The sequence below is a fragment of the Lolium rigidum genome, chromosome 6 (assembly GCF_022539505.1).
Source record: "Lolium rigidum isolate FL_2022 chromosome 6, APGP_CSIRO_Lrig_0.1, whole genome shotgun sequence".
Classification (NCBI taxonomy): Eukaryota; Viridiplantae; Streptophyta; class Magnoliopsida; order Poales; family Poaceae; genus Lolium; species Lolium rigidum.
In genome coordinates this window covers 290,564,296-290,576,188 of record NC_061513.1, presented here as the reverse complement: position 1 = coordinate 290,576,188, position 11,893 = coordinate 290,564,296, and the positions used below count along the sequence as shown (strand labels likewise).

At 45.4% G+C, this 11,893-nt stretch overlaps 1 long non-coding RNA gene across 7 annotated transcripts; it reads right to left on the bottom strand.

Annotated features, from left to right (window-relative positions):
• Nucleotides 1–2,211: 2,211 nt before the first annotated feature.
• Nucleotides 2,212–6,191, bottom strand: LOC124665543. 7 transcript variants are annotated; one of them, XR_006990613.1, is made up of 3 exons: nucleotides 3,470–6,191; nucleotides 2,784–2,864; nucleotides 2,212–2,663 (listed from the first exon to the last, which is right to left on the bottom strand). It is a non-coding gene; the product is annotated as an uncharacterized LOC124665543 (long non-coding RNA). The 7 variants fall into 7 exon arrangements; XR_006990612.1 differs by having other exon boundaries at nucleotides 2,784–3,556; nucleotides 3,658–6,191; XR_006990611.1 differs by having other exon boundaries at nucleotides 2,784–3,846; nucleotides 4,699–6,191.
• Nucleotides 6,192–11,893: the final 5,702 nt, after the last annotated feature.

Genomic DNA, 11,893 nt, shown 5'->3' with positions numbered 1-11,893 from the left:
TTGGAGACAACTCGTGTATCTCTACCATGTACTATTTGTTATTATGAATATATGTGGTATTGATTGTAAAAAGAGAGAGTTTCATTCGAATAAATGCTCACTACTTATATCATCCTCATTGAGTAGGGTAACACATTTACTAGATATGGGCACCCGGAGAGGACCCTCGATGAAATACGACGAGAACTTCTTATGTTGGATTCAAGGTAGAGGTGTGTGTTTGAACTCAACCAGACGCATGAATTATCTTTGCCCGGTGTGTTTGACCCATAAGCAAACCCATATGCATACATGTCATAAGTGGATTGACTACCTTGGCTACAATGGTTACCTCCACGTACTGTGTGACACATAACCAGACCCAGATACATGCAAGTCGCTTGAGTTGCTTGGCGAGACTCGCTGACTCCATAGTGTGATAGATAACCTGACCTAGTAATTATTACCATGCATCTGAGGTGGGATCTCCTTCGCCACAGGAAACATTAAGGCAACGGGGTGAGTTCTCTAGCCTTTGCACCCCTCTAACCAGTTCACCCACTAAGACGTCCGATCTATCGACCTCAACACCCAGATAATATTTGACGGTGATTTGGTCTACTCTACACCGACATGGTACTCACAATGTTGGTATCAGTACTAAGCAAAAAATTGGCTATCAGCTAATACTTAGTGCTCACTTTTATTGGGGACAACAAATGCAACTCCAGATGTGCAAGCTCACTCAAATCGATCCCCATCTCTTTTGCACGGACGGTACCAAGACCGTAATAAACAAAAAAAACTGACTATCTCAAACATCTAACCTGACCTAAAAAAATAATAATATCATCAAAGAGTGTGGATTTTTTGCCCCCCGTTGGCTATACCACCCCACCAACTGCCGTTAGATGCGGTCATTGAGATTCGGTCTGTGCATGTCAGTACCATCGCAGTTGCTCCTTAAACCGCCGAAATGCACGTTATCACCTAACTTACTATCCTAAATCTTCGCTGAGGCCGTACGATTTACGTCAGTCTGGCTGGCATCGTCAATGTCCGGTATTAGATGACTGACTCGTTCGCCCCTCGTTAATGTTTACACTGTTATGCAATGATGAATTTTCTGCTGATGACCACAATGTAAAAGCATGCGGAAGGGGCGCTGCATTCTGGCCAACCAACACGAGTCAGTGGTCCACGTTTGTCTGCTCTCTCTCTTCATAGCTCTTGCTCCATTCGAAAAAAGAGGCGCATCACTGAGTTAGCTGAGCGGACGACTGCACCACGGCCAGCTTGAAGTCTCCCGCTACCGGAGCGCCTTGACGTCGGCGAGAAACATCTTGGCAGACCCCACGACGGCGAACGTGTTGCTGGTGGCGTCGAGCACCGCCTGGCCGCGCAGCGCGTGCAGCCCGACGCTCTCCCGCACCGTCAGGGGGTCCTCGATGGCGGCAGGCGGCTGCCACCCCTTGCACCATGCCCACAAGCTGCTCCGAAGAAGTTCCATGAAGAAGCTCAGAAGCAGTCGAGCTTAGTTAGTGACGCAGGGACAGCGATCTTAACTTTGCACACTAGAAACGATAAATTCATGGAAGGGACATCAAGCACGCTGAGATGGTGCTCAGTTGCGTAAACTCTAGCGCTGCGATGGCCAGCTTCCTCTCAAACTCAAATATGAGCCCGAGCGCGTGGACGGCGGTCACGGCGTCGTGCTAAACCTTCGACGATGAAGAGAAGGATGGGTTGTCCACTGCACGGCTTGCGTCTCCTCTCTTCCCGGCCCAACCGTCAAGCATCCACGGGATGTTGGCCATGGTCAGGACGTACACGTACATCCCTTCCTAGAGGGCGAGCACTGCGATGCGACGCGCCCAAAGAGCTTGACGTCGATCGTCGGACTATCGCTGTCGGCGCCTATGCCAACTACAGTGACGTTGCATCCTTGGTCTGGTGTGTCTTGAAGTAGTCGAGTAAGGCCAACTCCTCAAGAAGCGCACAGCACTTCATGTTGATTTCCATGCGTCCTCTCCCACCAGCCCTTGGAGGAGCCAACCTTTGTGCAAGGAGCGATAATGGAGAGAGGAGGTCGGGGTGGGGAATGAGGTTGATGGAGATGACCGTGGACTCTTGTTATGGTGCACTAGTGGTTGGGGCGCCCCTTGGGGCGCCTCCTCGCTGTACGGTGGTAGCCCAATAACAGTCTAATCTTATTTTCATCTCTATCCACTCTTTACAAACCAAACTCGAGTGCCCTTATATTATTGCTAAGAGAAAATCAAAGTCAATGCCCTTACATCACTTGGTAAGTCCACCATAAAGTTAATCTAGAATACGGTCATCTAGAACACGCATAGAGAAAGCACCTCCTTATTTCCTCCAATACACGTATGCCAGTGCAGAAAAAAAAGCAAAACTGGCAAAATATGGATGTCTTTGCTAACTTCGATATAGCTGATCTTGTCCACTGAGCTGTCTGTAAGAGAAACAGAGTTTCCAGCCAATTGCTTTTCCAGATGGGTAACAATGTAGCATGCCTACAATGAAATTTGATTCTTTGAACCAATCTACACATGAAGCACAAAGTGATTTTACCTAGATGGCCATCACCTTTAAGGTAAATAACTGAGCTCTACTTCTTGCAGTTGCTGGTTCACGCATCTGACATGCAAATCTTTTTGCCTCTGTAAAGTAAGAAAGAAGAAATTAGCAACCACTAAATGTAACATCATTCGACATGATTCACTCTCTATTGCGAGTCATACTGAAGCAAGAAACAAAAGAAGTACACAGCTTGCACTTACTTCCTTTCACTTAGATTGGTTTCATATATGTATTGACTATTCCGCATAAGTCAACCTCCAAGCAAGCTTTCACCTCTTGTGCTTACATGGATTGATTTGCCACAGGATCCCACAGAGTTAAAAAAAAAATCAGTTTATTCTAAAATGATATAGGAATTTCATGATACAGCGGCTGGTGCACAGAAAACCATATTAGATTGGTAATGGCTATTTCTAAATAAGAAAATGCGCTCAAATAAACATGAGTACCCAGCATCTCCAAGAGCACAGTTTGTCATTTATGTATGAACAATTACTAAAATGCTAAATCCAAAAGATTCATAGACGAGTTTATGTGTGTGTTTCACAGCGATCAATTGGAATGCACGAAAGCATCATTAAGTTGTATTATTAAATTGGAACCATTGCGGACAGAAAAAGGAGTGCTCACAAACAAACAAACAAACAAACTTATCATGATGATGAATTTCAAGCTAAATATTAACTCACATTTCAAGTTTCCTCTATCCCACGAAATGTAGGAAACATTATTAGTGTTTGCTAGCTAACTGCAGAGAGAAAGATCTTTGTTTTATCTCACAAAATTAATACTGCAACCAGCCAAAAAATAAAAATCGGAGACTGGATAAAAAGAATATAGCAGAAGAAAGAAGCAGAACAGAACATAGCCCACAAACATGGAGAACCTGAATGAAAAAGACGGCAAGGTCAGACGTCAAGCGAAGGAGTTCGGGGCAACGATGAAGGAGATGCACGGGGCGGTGGATGACGAACTGGTCAGTGCAGCGGAGGCAGTGCTCATATAACAATTGATCAGTAACATAGCCAAAGGACATTGTCAATGTTTTCTCAAAACCTTAACGGTTCAACCCACCTCTTTTTGAAAAATGACAAATACTGAAGGAAAATCCCCCTGTCTTGGGTTGGCCTTGATTTGCCTGGGGCAGGTGTCGATGGGTCTGACTCTCTTTGTTTCGGACACCCAAAATTCTCACATTCGTTCTCTTTATATGAATGGAAGCCAACTGAACTGAATGCTTAAAACATGTAGTAAGCACCATTCCTGAAAAAAAGCAGAAATAAACACAATCATTATTAACCTCCATCTAGCAAGCCCAAGAAGGAAAGTTCCTTAAACTTCACAGAACTAAGACCTAAGATTTTTCCCTTCCACCGCAATTGTGAAAAAATCCATTATACATAACTAAACTGTATTACTGACTATTTAGGACAGCATATTTTAGGCTGCAAAATTTTAGCCGAATCCTAACCAAGAAATCTTACAATAAATGGCCATTCTACAAATATAAGACAACTGGAACTTCCGGTTCAATTAGAGAATTCAACGATCATTTTTTACTTTCAGTTTTAACAGGAAAAATTGTCTTGACTATTGACACGATGTAGTTAGCAACTTTAAATGGGTAACACGTACCATAAATAGTAAAAAAAGGGGCCCAGGAAGTTACTTATAGTTCTATGAATGTTCTGCATTTGCAAACAAGCTGGTTCGCCAAGATTCATCTGCCATTTAATCTGAAATTTACCAAGTATATTGCTTCCCTCTTTCATTGTTTATGCAGCCTCATAGGACAATGGTCTAAGCTTATATAGGTAAGTGTATGTTCCTCCTCCAGTTCTAATCAGAAACAGTTCTAGTCTGAATTGGTTGTCAGGTCCATATATAGAAATAATGAACTCAGATCCATTCATTTATTAACATGACAAAACTAAAATGCTGACATAGACGATATTGTTTTCAAAGCTCTGATTACCGTACACTTCAAATCGAGGGATCAATTGTCCTATGACAAAATTGTTAACCTGACAAAATTGAAATGCAGTCCTAAGTCCTAGCCCCTCTTTTAAAGATCAATTAAGCCAATATATTAACGTGAATACACAAAGGTATTACCTCCACAGATCCAAGAAATAAAGCCATTCACTCGGGAAAACTGTGCAAACTGATTCCCACAGCTCACAATAAGTATGAAGTCAACTGATTGTAGCTTCAAGGAAGCAAAACTTCACAGAATTCTATTAATAAACCTATGTCACCTAAAAGAAAGTTTGACAAGTGCAGGCCTGAGAAAACAAGTGATCTTAATGATTTAGACACATTCTTAGTTTCTTACCAACATCTGTAATCACAACACTGAATAAGACTTGCCGGCGATGTTTTTGCATCATATCTTTACCTGAACCATCATAATCAGTCCGCTTTCCACACAAAAAACTTAATTGTACTCAGTCGTCCTTTTTTATAAGAAAACAGATTAATATGGTGTTGTACTTATCCCTGTAGATTGTTCATTCCAACTATTTTCTTGCTTGCATCAATGGCTGGCACGAAGGTTGGCTCCAGAATAAACTTGAAAACCAAACCAACGATAAAAACTCCTACAAAAAATACAATAAAATATTGCAATTTGTTACCTGAGATGTACTGAAATTCCAGGACATGGATTCTAGAATTTCAAGAACAAATTGACACACCCGAAGATTTTCCTTTAAGGTGCCAATAGAATTCCTCAAAACGAAATGGTCTACATAAGTCTCTCTGGACCAGCAGGCTGAGAACACAACGGAGGACACGGGAACTCTGTACCAAAAGACCAATAGAACAATAAAAAGGACGCAACATCTCATACCTGGGACACGAAGTGTGATGAAGTGGGCAGCGTTTGTACGCAGCGATAGAGTTTCCGTTAAATTGATATCTCACGGACTAATGATCTCCTGAAGCAACACCAAGTAACTTTCCTGGAGAAAATACCACAGGCATCGAAGCAGTATACTTGGTATAAATTTAGGCGGTAGACTCATTAGTATACTAATTCGGCAAGAGCCATTTAGTACTGAAAGAACGGCAATCCAGTAAACCCAGTGTTCTTTACAATATATATGGATTCTTCTCGGTACTTAATATATTCCAGTGGACCTTTATTCGCGTACCTGCAACCTATTGAGTATAAATTATCAGCACTATCTGGAAGCACTATCTGAACTTTGCAAAGAAAGAGACAAACTAACCCACAAAAAATGAAAACCATGTGTACCTTCCGTCAACCAAGCAAACAATCTGGACAACACTTAAACATCAACAGATCATGACACTCATTTTTCTGATCTCGGCGAACCGACCAGATCAAATCATCAATTGAACCTCCACAAGCAGACACTTCTCCAGGCCCCCAAGACAAGAAGGAAATCTCCTCAAACTTTCAATCATAAGAGAGAGAAATAGAACGCCACTTACATGTCTGGGTGGCAGTCGAAGCAGTGTCACCTGTGGGAGGCAAAGCTGTGAGTCGTGATTGCACGCCCACGTACGACGGCCCACTCGTCTTCTCCACCGCAGATGCTCTCCTCCCACCTCCCCGTCATTGTCGCCGCACTGCTCCACAGCCTCCCCGATCCAGCGCCACCCTCCTCGCATCTCCTCCGATCTCCACCGCCAAAAGCCCCCATATCCACCCACCTCCGACCTCCACCACTGCCTTCCCCAATCTCCCATCCAATCCCATCTCTTCCGACCTCCGCCGGTGCCTGCCCCCACCTTCGTTCGTGGGCGCCTGCCAGATCCCTTCTCCTCTGACATTCAACTCCACTACCTTCCTTCTCCTCGGAACTCCACCGCCGGCCGCCATCTGCGCCCGCCTGTTCATAACGAGGGTTTGGGGAAACTGCAGGTAGGAGGCGTGTGTGCGTGACCTATTGAATAGGAGGTTGCCTTTTTTATCTCTCTTGCGCGTTCTTTTTCTTGCCCATCCCGCTCGCGCCACGGGTATCGTGGAGGGCTCTGAGGTAGGGCAATCACATACGCACTTACTTGTTCTCAATGTGAACGTTGCAACCACCTAATGCTGCAAGGATTCAATGGATGTGGGTCCTCCTGTGAGTCAGACATGGCATGCACGATACATAGTCTGCCACCATGCCTGCCATTGTCTGCGAGATTGCAGCTGCTCCGGCTAATTACAGTGTTAAAGGAATTAGACTACAGTATATAGACCGAATCTAAATGCTGGATCGAGTGGCTACCTAGGGGGTGGTATAGCCACCCGGTGGCAGCAGAACATTACCGTATCATCAAAATATGAAACAAACTAATAACACCCTTCATGAAACATAATAGACACTAAGATAATATACTAAACACCTATTCTTACGTAATCGTATCTCGTAACTATAATATAAAAACCATCTGCCCAATGATACCAACAACGCTAACACGCATACATCTAATAACACTAACCCTAAATTAGTCAGGGATTGAGGTTTACCCTTGATGCTTGTGCATCCCCGTTGCCTTGGTTCCACGGTACCGCTACCACCGATGCAACCCACTCAGGAAGCTCCAAACATCACCACCATTGCTCCACACGAGCACCTCGACAAACCCTCCACGAGCTACCCACCAACAAATTAAGGCTACCCCCTACTTCCTCCTTGCCCTAAAACAAATTTGTAGGATTTGGTTTGATTGGTTGATTTTTCCCAAAAAATCCGGGAGCCGACGGTGCTGTCACGAGGAAGAAAGATAAGAAAGAGAGAGAGAGAGAGAAGGCCTGGACATGCGAGTCGATCCTATTCCGCCACCTAACGCGCTAGGCTCAAGCGGTAAGTCTTACCGATACAGGATGGAGATATAAGGATGAACCGCGCCAGCATGGAGCGATAAGTGTTGTCGATCGACCAACCGGCAAATGATAGTGGGCCCGGCCTTGCTACTGCGTCGACCTGGAGAGATAGGCACCTTACCGGTCCATTGTCGAGCGGTATGAACTAACCGTGCGGGCCTCAAGCGGCCATGCAATATTTATGTAAATTCCCAAAACTGAATATTATTTGTGAAATTTGAAAATAAAAATTAAAAAAATTCTTGTCGCCGATCGTGTCCACCTCGAGCAGGGCGGCCGAGCTTCTTGTATTACACTTCAGTATGCTGAGCAAATAATCTGTTTGAAACATAGTCTGCATCTTAATTTGCCGATGAGCTTGTGCATTTGCTTGGTCTTGTTTGCTCAACGCTCTAAGCAAACTTGTTTAGTTTAGTTGATCCCACAAATCAGGTAGCTAAAACAAGAATGTGAAGCGAGAAGCGACATACAATCACAACAGCAGACTCATCTTTAATTTTGGCGAAGAATATAGAGGAATAAATTCAGAACCTCATACAACTTGGGTCGTCGGTCTGAGATAAAAAATTGAACACATATTACTGTATGATCATAATTAATATATATACTAAGACACTAGCTCTGGGGGAAAGACCCAGGTAAGCTCCTTTGTGTGGCAGTTCCTCAGTGTCCGCCAGTAGTCTTGGATCTCCCTCGGGGGGCTTATAGTCTTAGATCTCATATCAAATACATCATCAGTGTCAATGAAATAAACAGCATCCTCTTGTATCTCCTTGCTGCAAGCAGCAGAGACGGACTTGCAGAACGGTATGCTGATGAAAAGTGCCTGGCCGCCTAGACCACCCTTCACTGGCTCCCACTTGGCCGAGTTCATGTTGGCCTCGAAAATCTCTACCTTGTGAGTAAACTCAAGCTCCTCGTCAGGGTCAGCCATCTCTATCACTTGTCGCCTCACCATGAGCAGCTTTCCACGTGACTCGATCAAGTACCACATGATATTGATGTCATCATCCATACTTTTGACCGCTCCATGAGTACTATCGTTTTTGGTCATCTTCGTCAAGTCATATTTGTATTGGTCATCCTCACTCTCGTCGTCGTCGTCATCATCATCATTGTCGTCATGGTTCTTGTACTCACCCTCACAATCACTGGTATCATCATCTTCGTCGTGATCATTATCATCATTTGGAGCAGCAAGAACATCATCATCATCATCATCAGCGTTGTTGTCGTCATCCTCCTCCTCGTCCTCATCATCATCATCATCATCATCATCATCATCATCATCATCATCAACAATGTCATCATCATAGTCTTCCTCGTCGCTCCACACACCAAAATCCCCGATGACACACTTGCCACCGGTGATAATGGGCACATCGTTATCATCAGAGGCAATGTCAAGGTAGACAAGATCCTCGTCAAGGGTGATTCCGTAGAGCCTGTCTCCAAGGAATGCGACATCGATGATATTGACAAGGGGATCTGCATGCTGCTTGGGAAACCAGACACCCTTCCCACGACGGGTTAAGATGATGTGGCAGCTATAATGGTTGGTCATAAGAGCGATGATGTCATCCGGGGTCGATCGCATGAGCACCTTGCGGATCTCGAAAAGCTCGGAAACATGGCCGATGGCAGCGTCCAGCTCGGGGAGCGACAATGTCGTGCCAGAAAACTCGTTGTGCAAGAGGTACGTGCGCTTGTGCTTGTTGTTCACGTCCTGGCAGTCGACGGCGATCCAGCCGTCGGTAGATCCAATGCACCTCATGTTCTCGGGGAAGGAGGAAAAGCATCGATGAATAAGGGCACTGTCATCGGTAGAGCAGCTTGCGGTCTCGGGGAAGGAGACGAGGTGGCGCAGAATACGGTCGGAGGGGTTTAAGAACCCACCAGCCGGATGCATGATCCATGGCAGCTGCCGCGGAGGGGGACGGGCGGCCGAGCGCCAGGAACGGGACACGGCTTGGAAGCGAGTGCGGTCGGCGGGGTAGAAGACACGGGCGAAGATCAGGGCTAGGACGTCTACTGGAAGTTCAGGACACGGCCGCTCCATTGATTCATCCATGGTACGCCACTTCACGCACGCAGGCTGCCGACGCGATTCGCTGCTGGCCTGCTTTTGGCCGAGAGAAACAAGCACGTATAGAAAGATCGATTGTTTGTTGCTGTGTTTCTGGCACTTTGTACTGCATTATATAACGCCGGCATAATAATACACAACTAGACTTCGGCTCCGTCTCCTTACTGGAAACTAATTTCAGCTGGGTTCGAATCGGGGAGCAGTCCAGGCTTGCTAATCGACTCGAACACGGAAACATGGATCCTGTACGGATTACAGATCCATATGGGCCCCGATCATGTGAACTGGTCCTGACTTGCTATATCAGAGATAGGTTACACGTATATGGCTTTGGAAAGTGAGCTATTCGTAGCACTTTCTTTTGGACGGGGCTTGCCTGCTCCCCATTTTTGTTCTCATCCACCACCGGCGCACCAGATAGGCCTACTGCCGGCGCCTTCGTATTCGCTGGCGACCACCTCGCTGATGGTAAGCACTTATCGCCGGCGTTTTCTGAATCGCCGGTGGTAACTGGCCCTTACCGCCGGCGCCTTGCGAAATTCGCCAGCAGTACATGTTACTGCCGGCGCATAGCCAATTCACCGGGGGTAAGGAGAGCTATTTCGCTGGCGCTTACTCGCTCGCCAGGGCTAAATGTAAAAATTCGCCAGGGGTAGTATTAACAGGAGCCAAAATGAAAATCTCGAATTACATAATATATACACCAGAATTCACAGCATATACAAAGAATATACATGCAAATACCAGAATGACAGCAATATACACATCATTAGCAAGATACACATCATTAGCAATGATACACATCATTAGAAAGTACCCAAATGTTCATAACATGCATGCATGCATGCATCAATAACACAAGTGTAGATAGTAGCTAGTCGACTATACGGTTCAAACTTCCGGGACTCGAAGTAGCACATATTACACAAATATATATAAGTTCGGTCGACCTAGCTAAACAACAATGACATAGTAGACTAGAGAGGCGGTGGCGGCAAGAATCGTCACGACGAAGGGGGTCCTCCACATCTCCCTCCTCTGTCGCGCTCGAAAGTTAGCGTATCGAGTTTCTGCCTCCTCCAAAGTCGTGTACCCCTTGTAACTGTTGCCGCTGAAACGGCGGACCTGCCTACTACAGTCTTCCCAGTCCTCGTAAATTCCGGGAACCCTGCCGTGGTACACGACATAGTATGTCATCTATGCAAACACACACACACAACAAAGAAATGTATGTTGTTAGTACATTCATAGAGAGATATATAACATATAGGTGTGCAAAGAAAAAACATGAAAAATACTTAAGTAATTTTATGACTAACATTTGCAGGAGATAAAAGTTTTTGACTCAAGTCTTCCTCGGCGGGAAGGGACGGACGCCCTCGAGCGTGTTGAATGTTCTCTCGTCACATGCATCTTCTAAGCGGCCTTCGATCTCGCTATTACTCAGTATGGCACCATAGTGGAACAAGCCACCACTATTGAGGACATCCCTCCAGAGTATTGTGCTAATGGTCCGCTGGATGGCACGGAAGTTAGCTCTCACATTTGCATCGGTGGTGTCAGACATGTTCATGCACCTCTTCTTAAGACCAGCCGGCCATCCCTTACAATCTCCCTCATCTGTATGATGGCAAACCAGGCCTCTATCCCATTGTCATCCGTCGATTGCTTGAGGCAGGGGAAATTGGTTATGTGGTTGGACACATAGCAAACTTTAACTTCCTTCTCATGCTTGAGTTTGTCGATGCCAACCTCGGCTATGAAGCCGTTGAGGGCTTTATCAAGTGTAGACCTAACGTCGGTGTAGTCTTTCTGCTTATCAGTCCCGGAGTCGAGATAAACGACCTGAGAATGATACGGGTGAAAGAGGATGAGGGTGCAGTACTTGAGTCTGCGCAAAACAGTTGGAAATAAACCATCATCCTCAGCTATTAAGGAAACTCGTGAAATAATGTAACAAAGGGTACGATTAGTAACCAAATACTTACTCGCGGAAATATGGTATGACAAAGCATTGCTTATTCCTTATTTAACACCATGAAATCCTTGATATAGTTCGCGAGAAACGCATGTTCATTATGGGTGGTAGCTGGGGTCATGTAGAAGGGGTCCATGATAGTGATGTGCAGTGTGTTCTCCATGGCGTTATTGTGCGCCATGCTATACGATACCAGGAAGACCATGTTTCGGTATAGCCAGTGCATGTGGAAGAGCCCGAAGATGTCTTCATACCGGATGAACATCAAGTCCGCGGGGTATGTGGTGACAAAGCCACAACTAGTGGGCACCGTGGCCGTCAAAACCAGGTATGAGGGATTTGAATCTCCAAGAAGTAGCCGCTCCTTGGTTAGAACAACATCATGCATGCTCCTCAGTTCCGG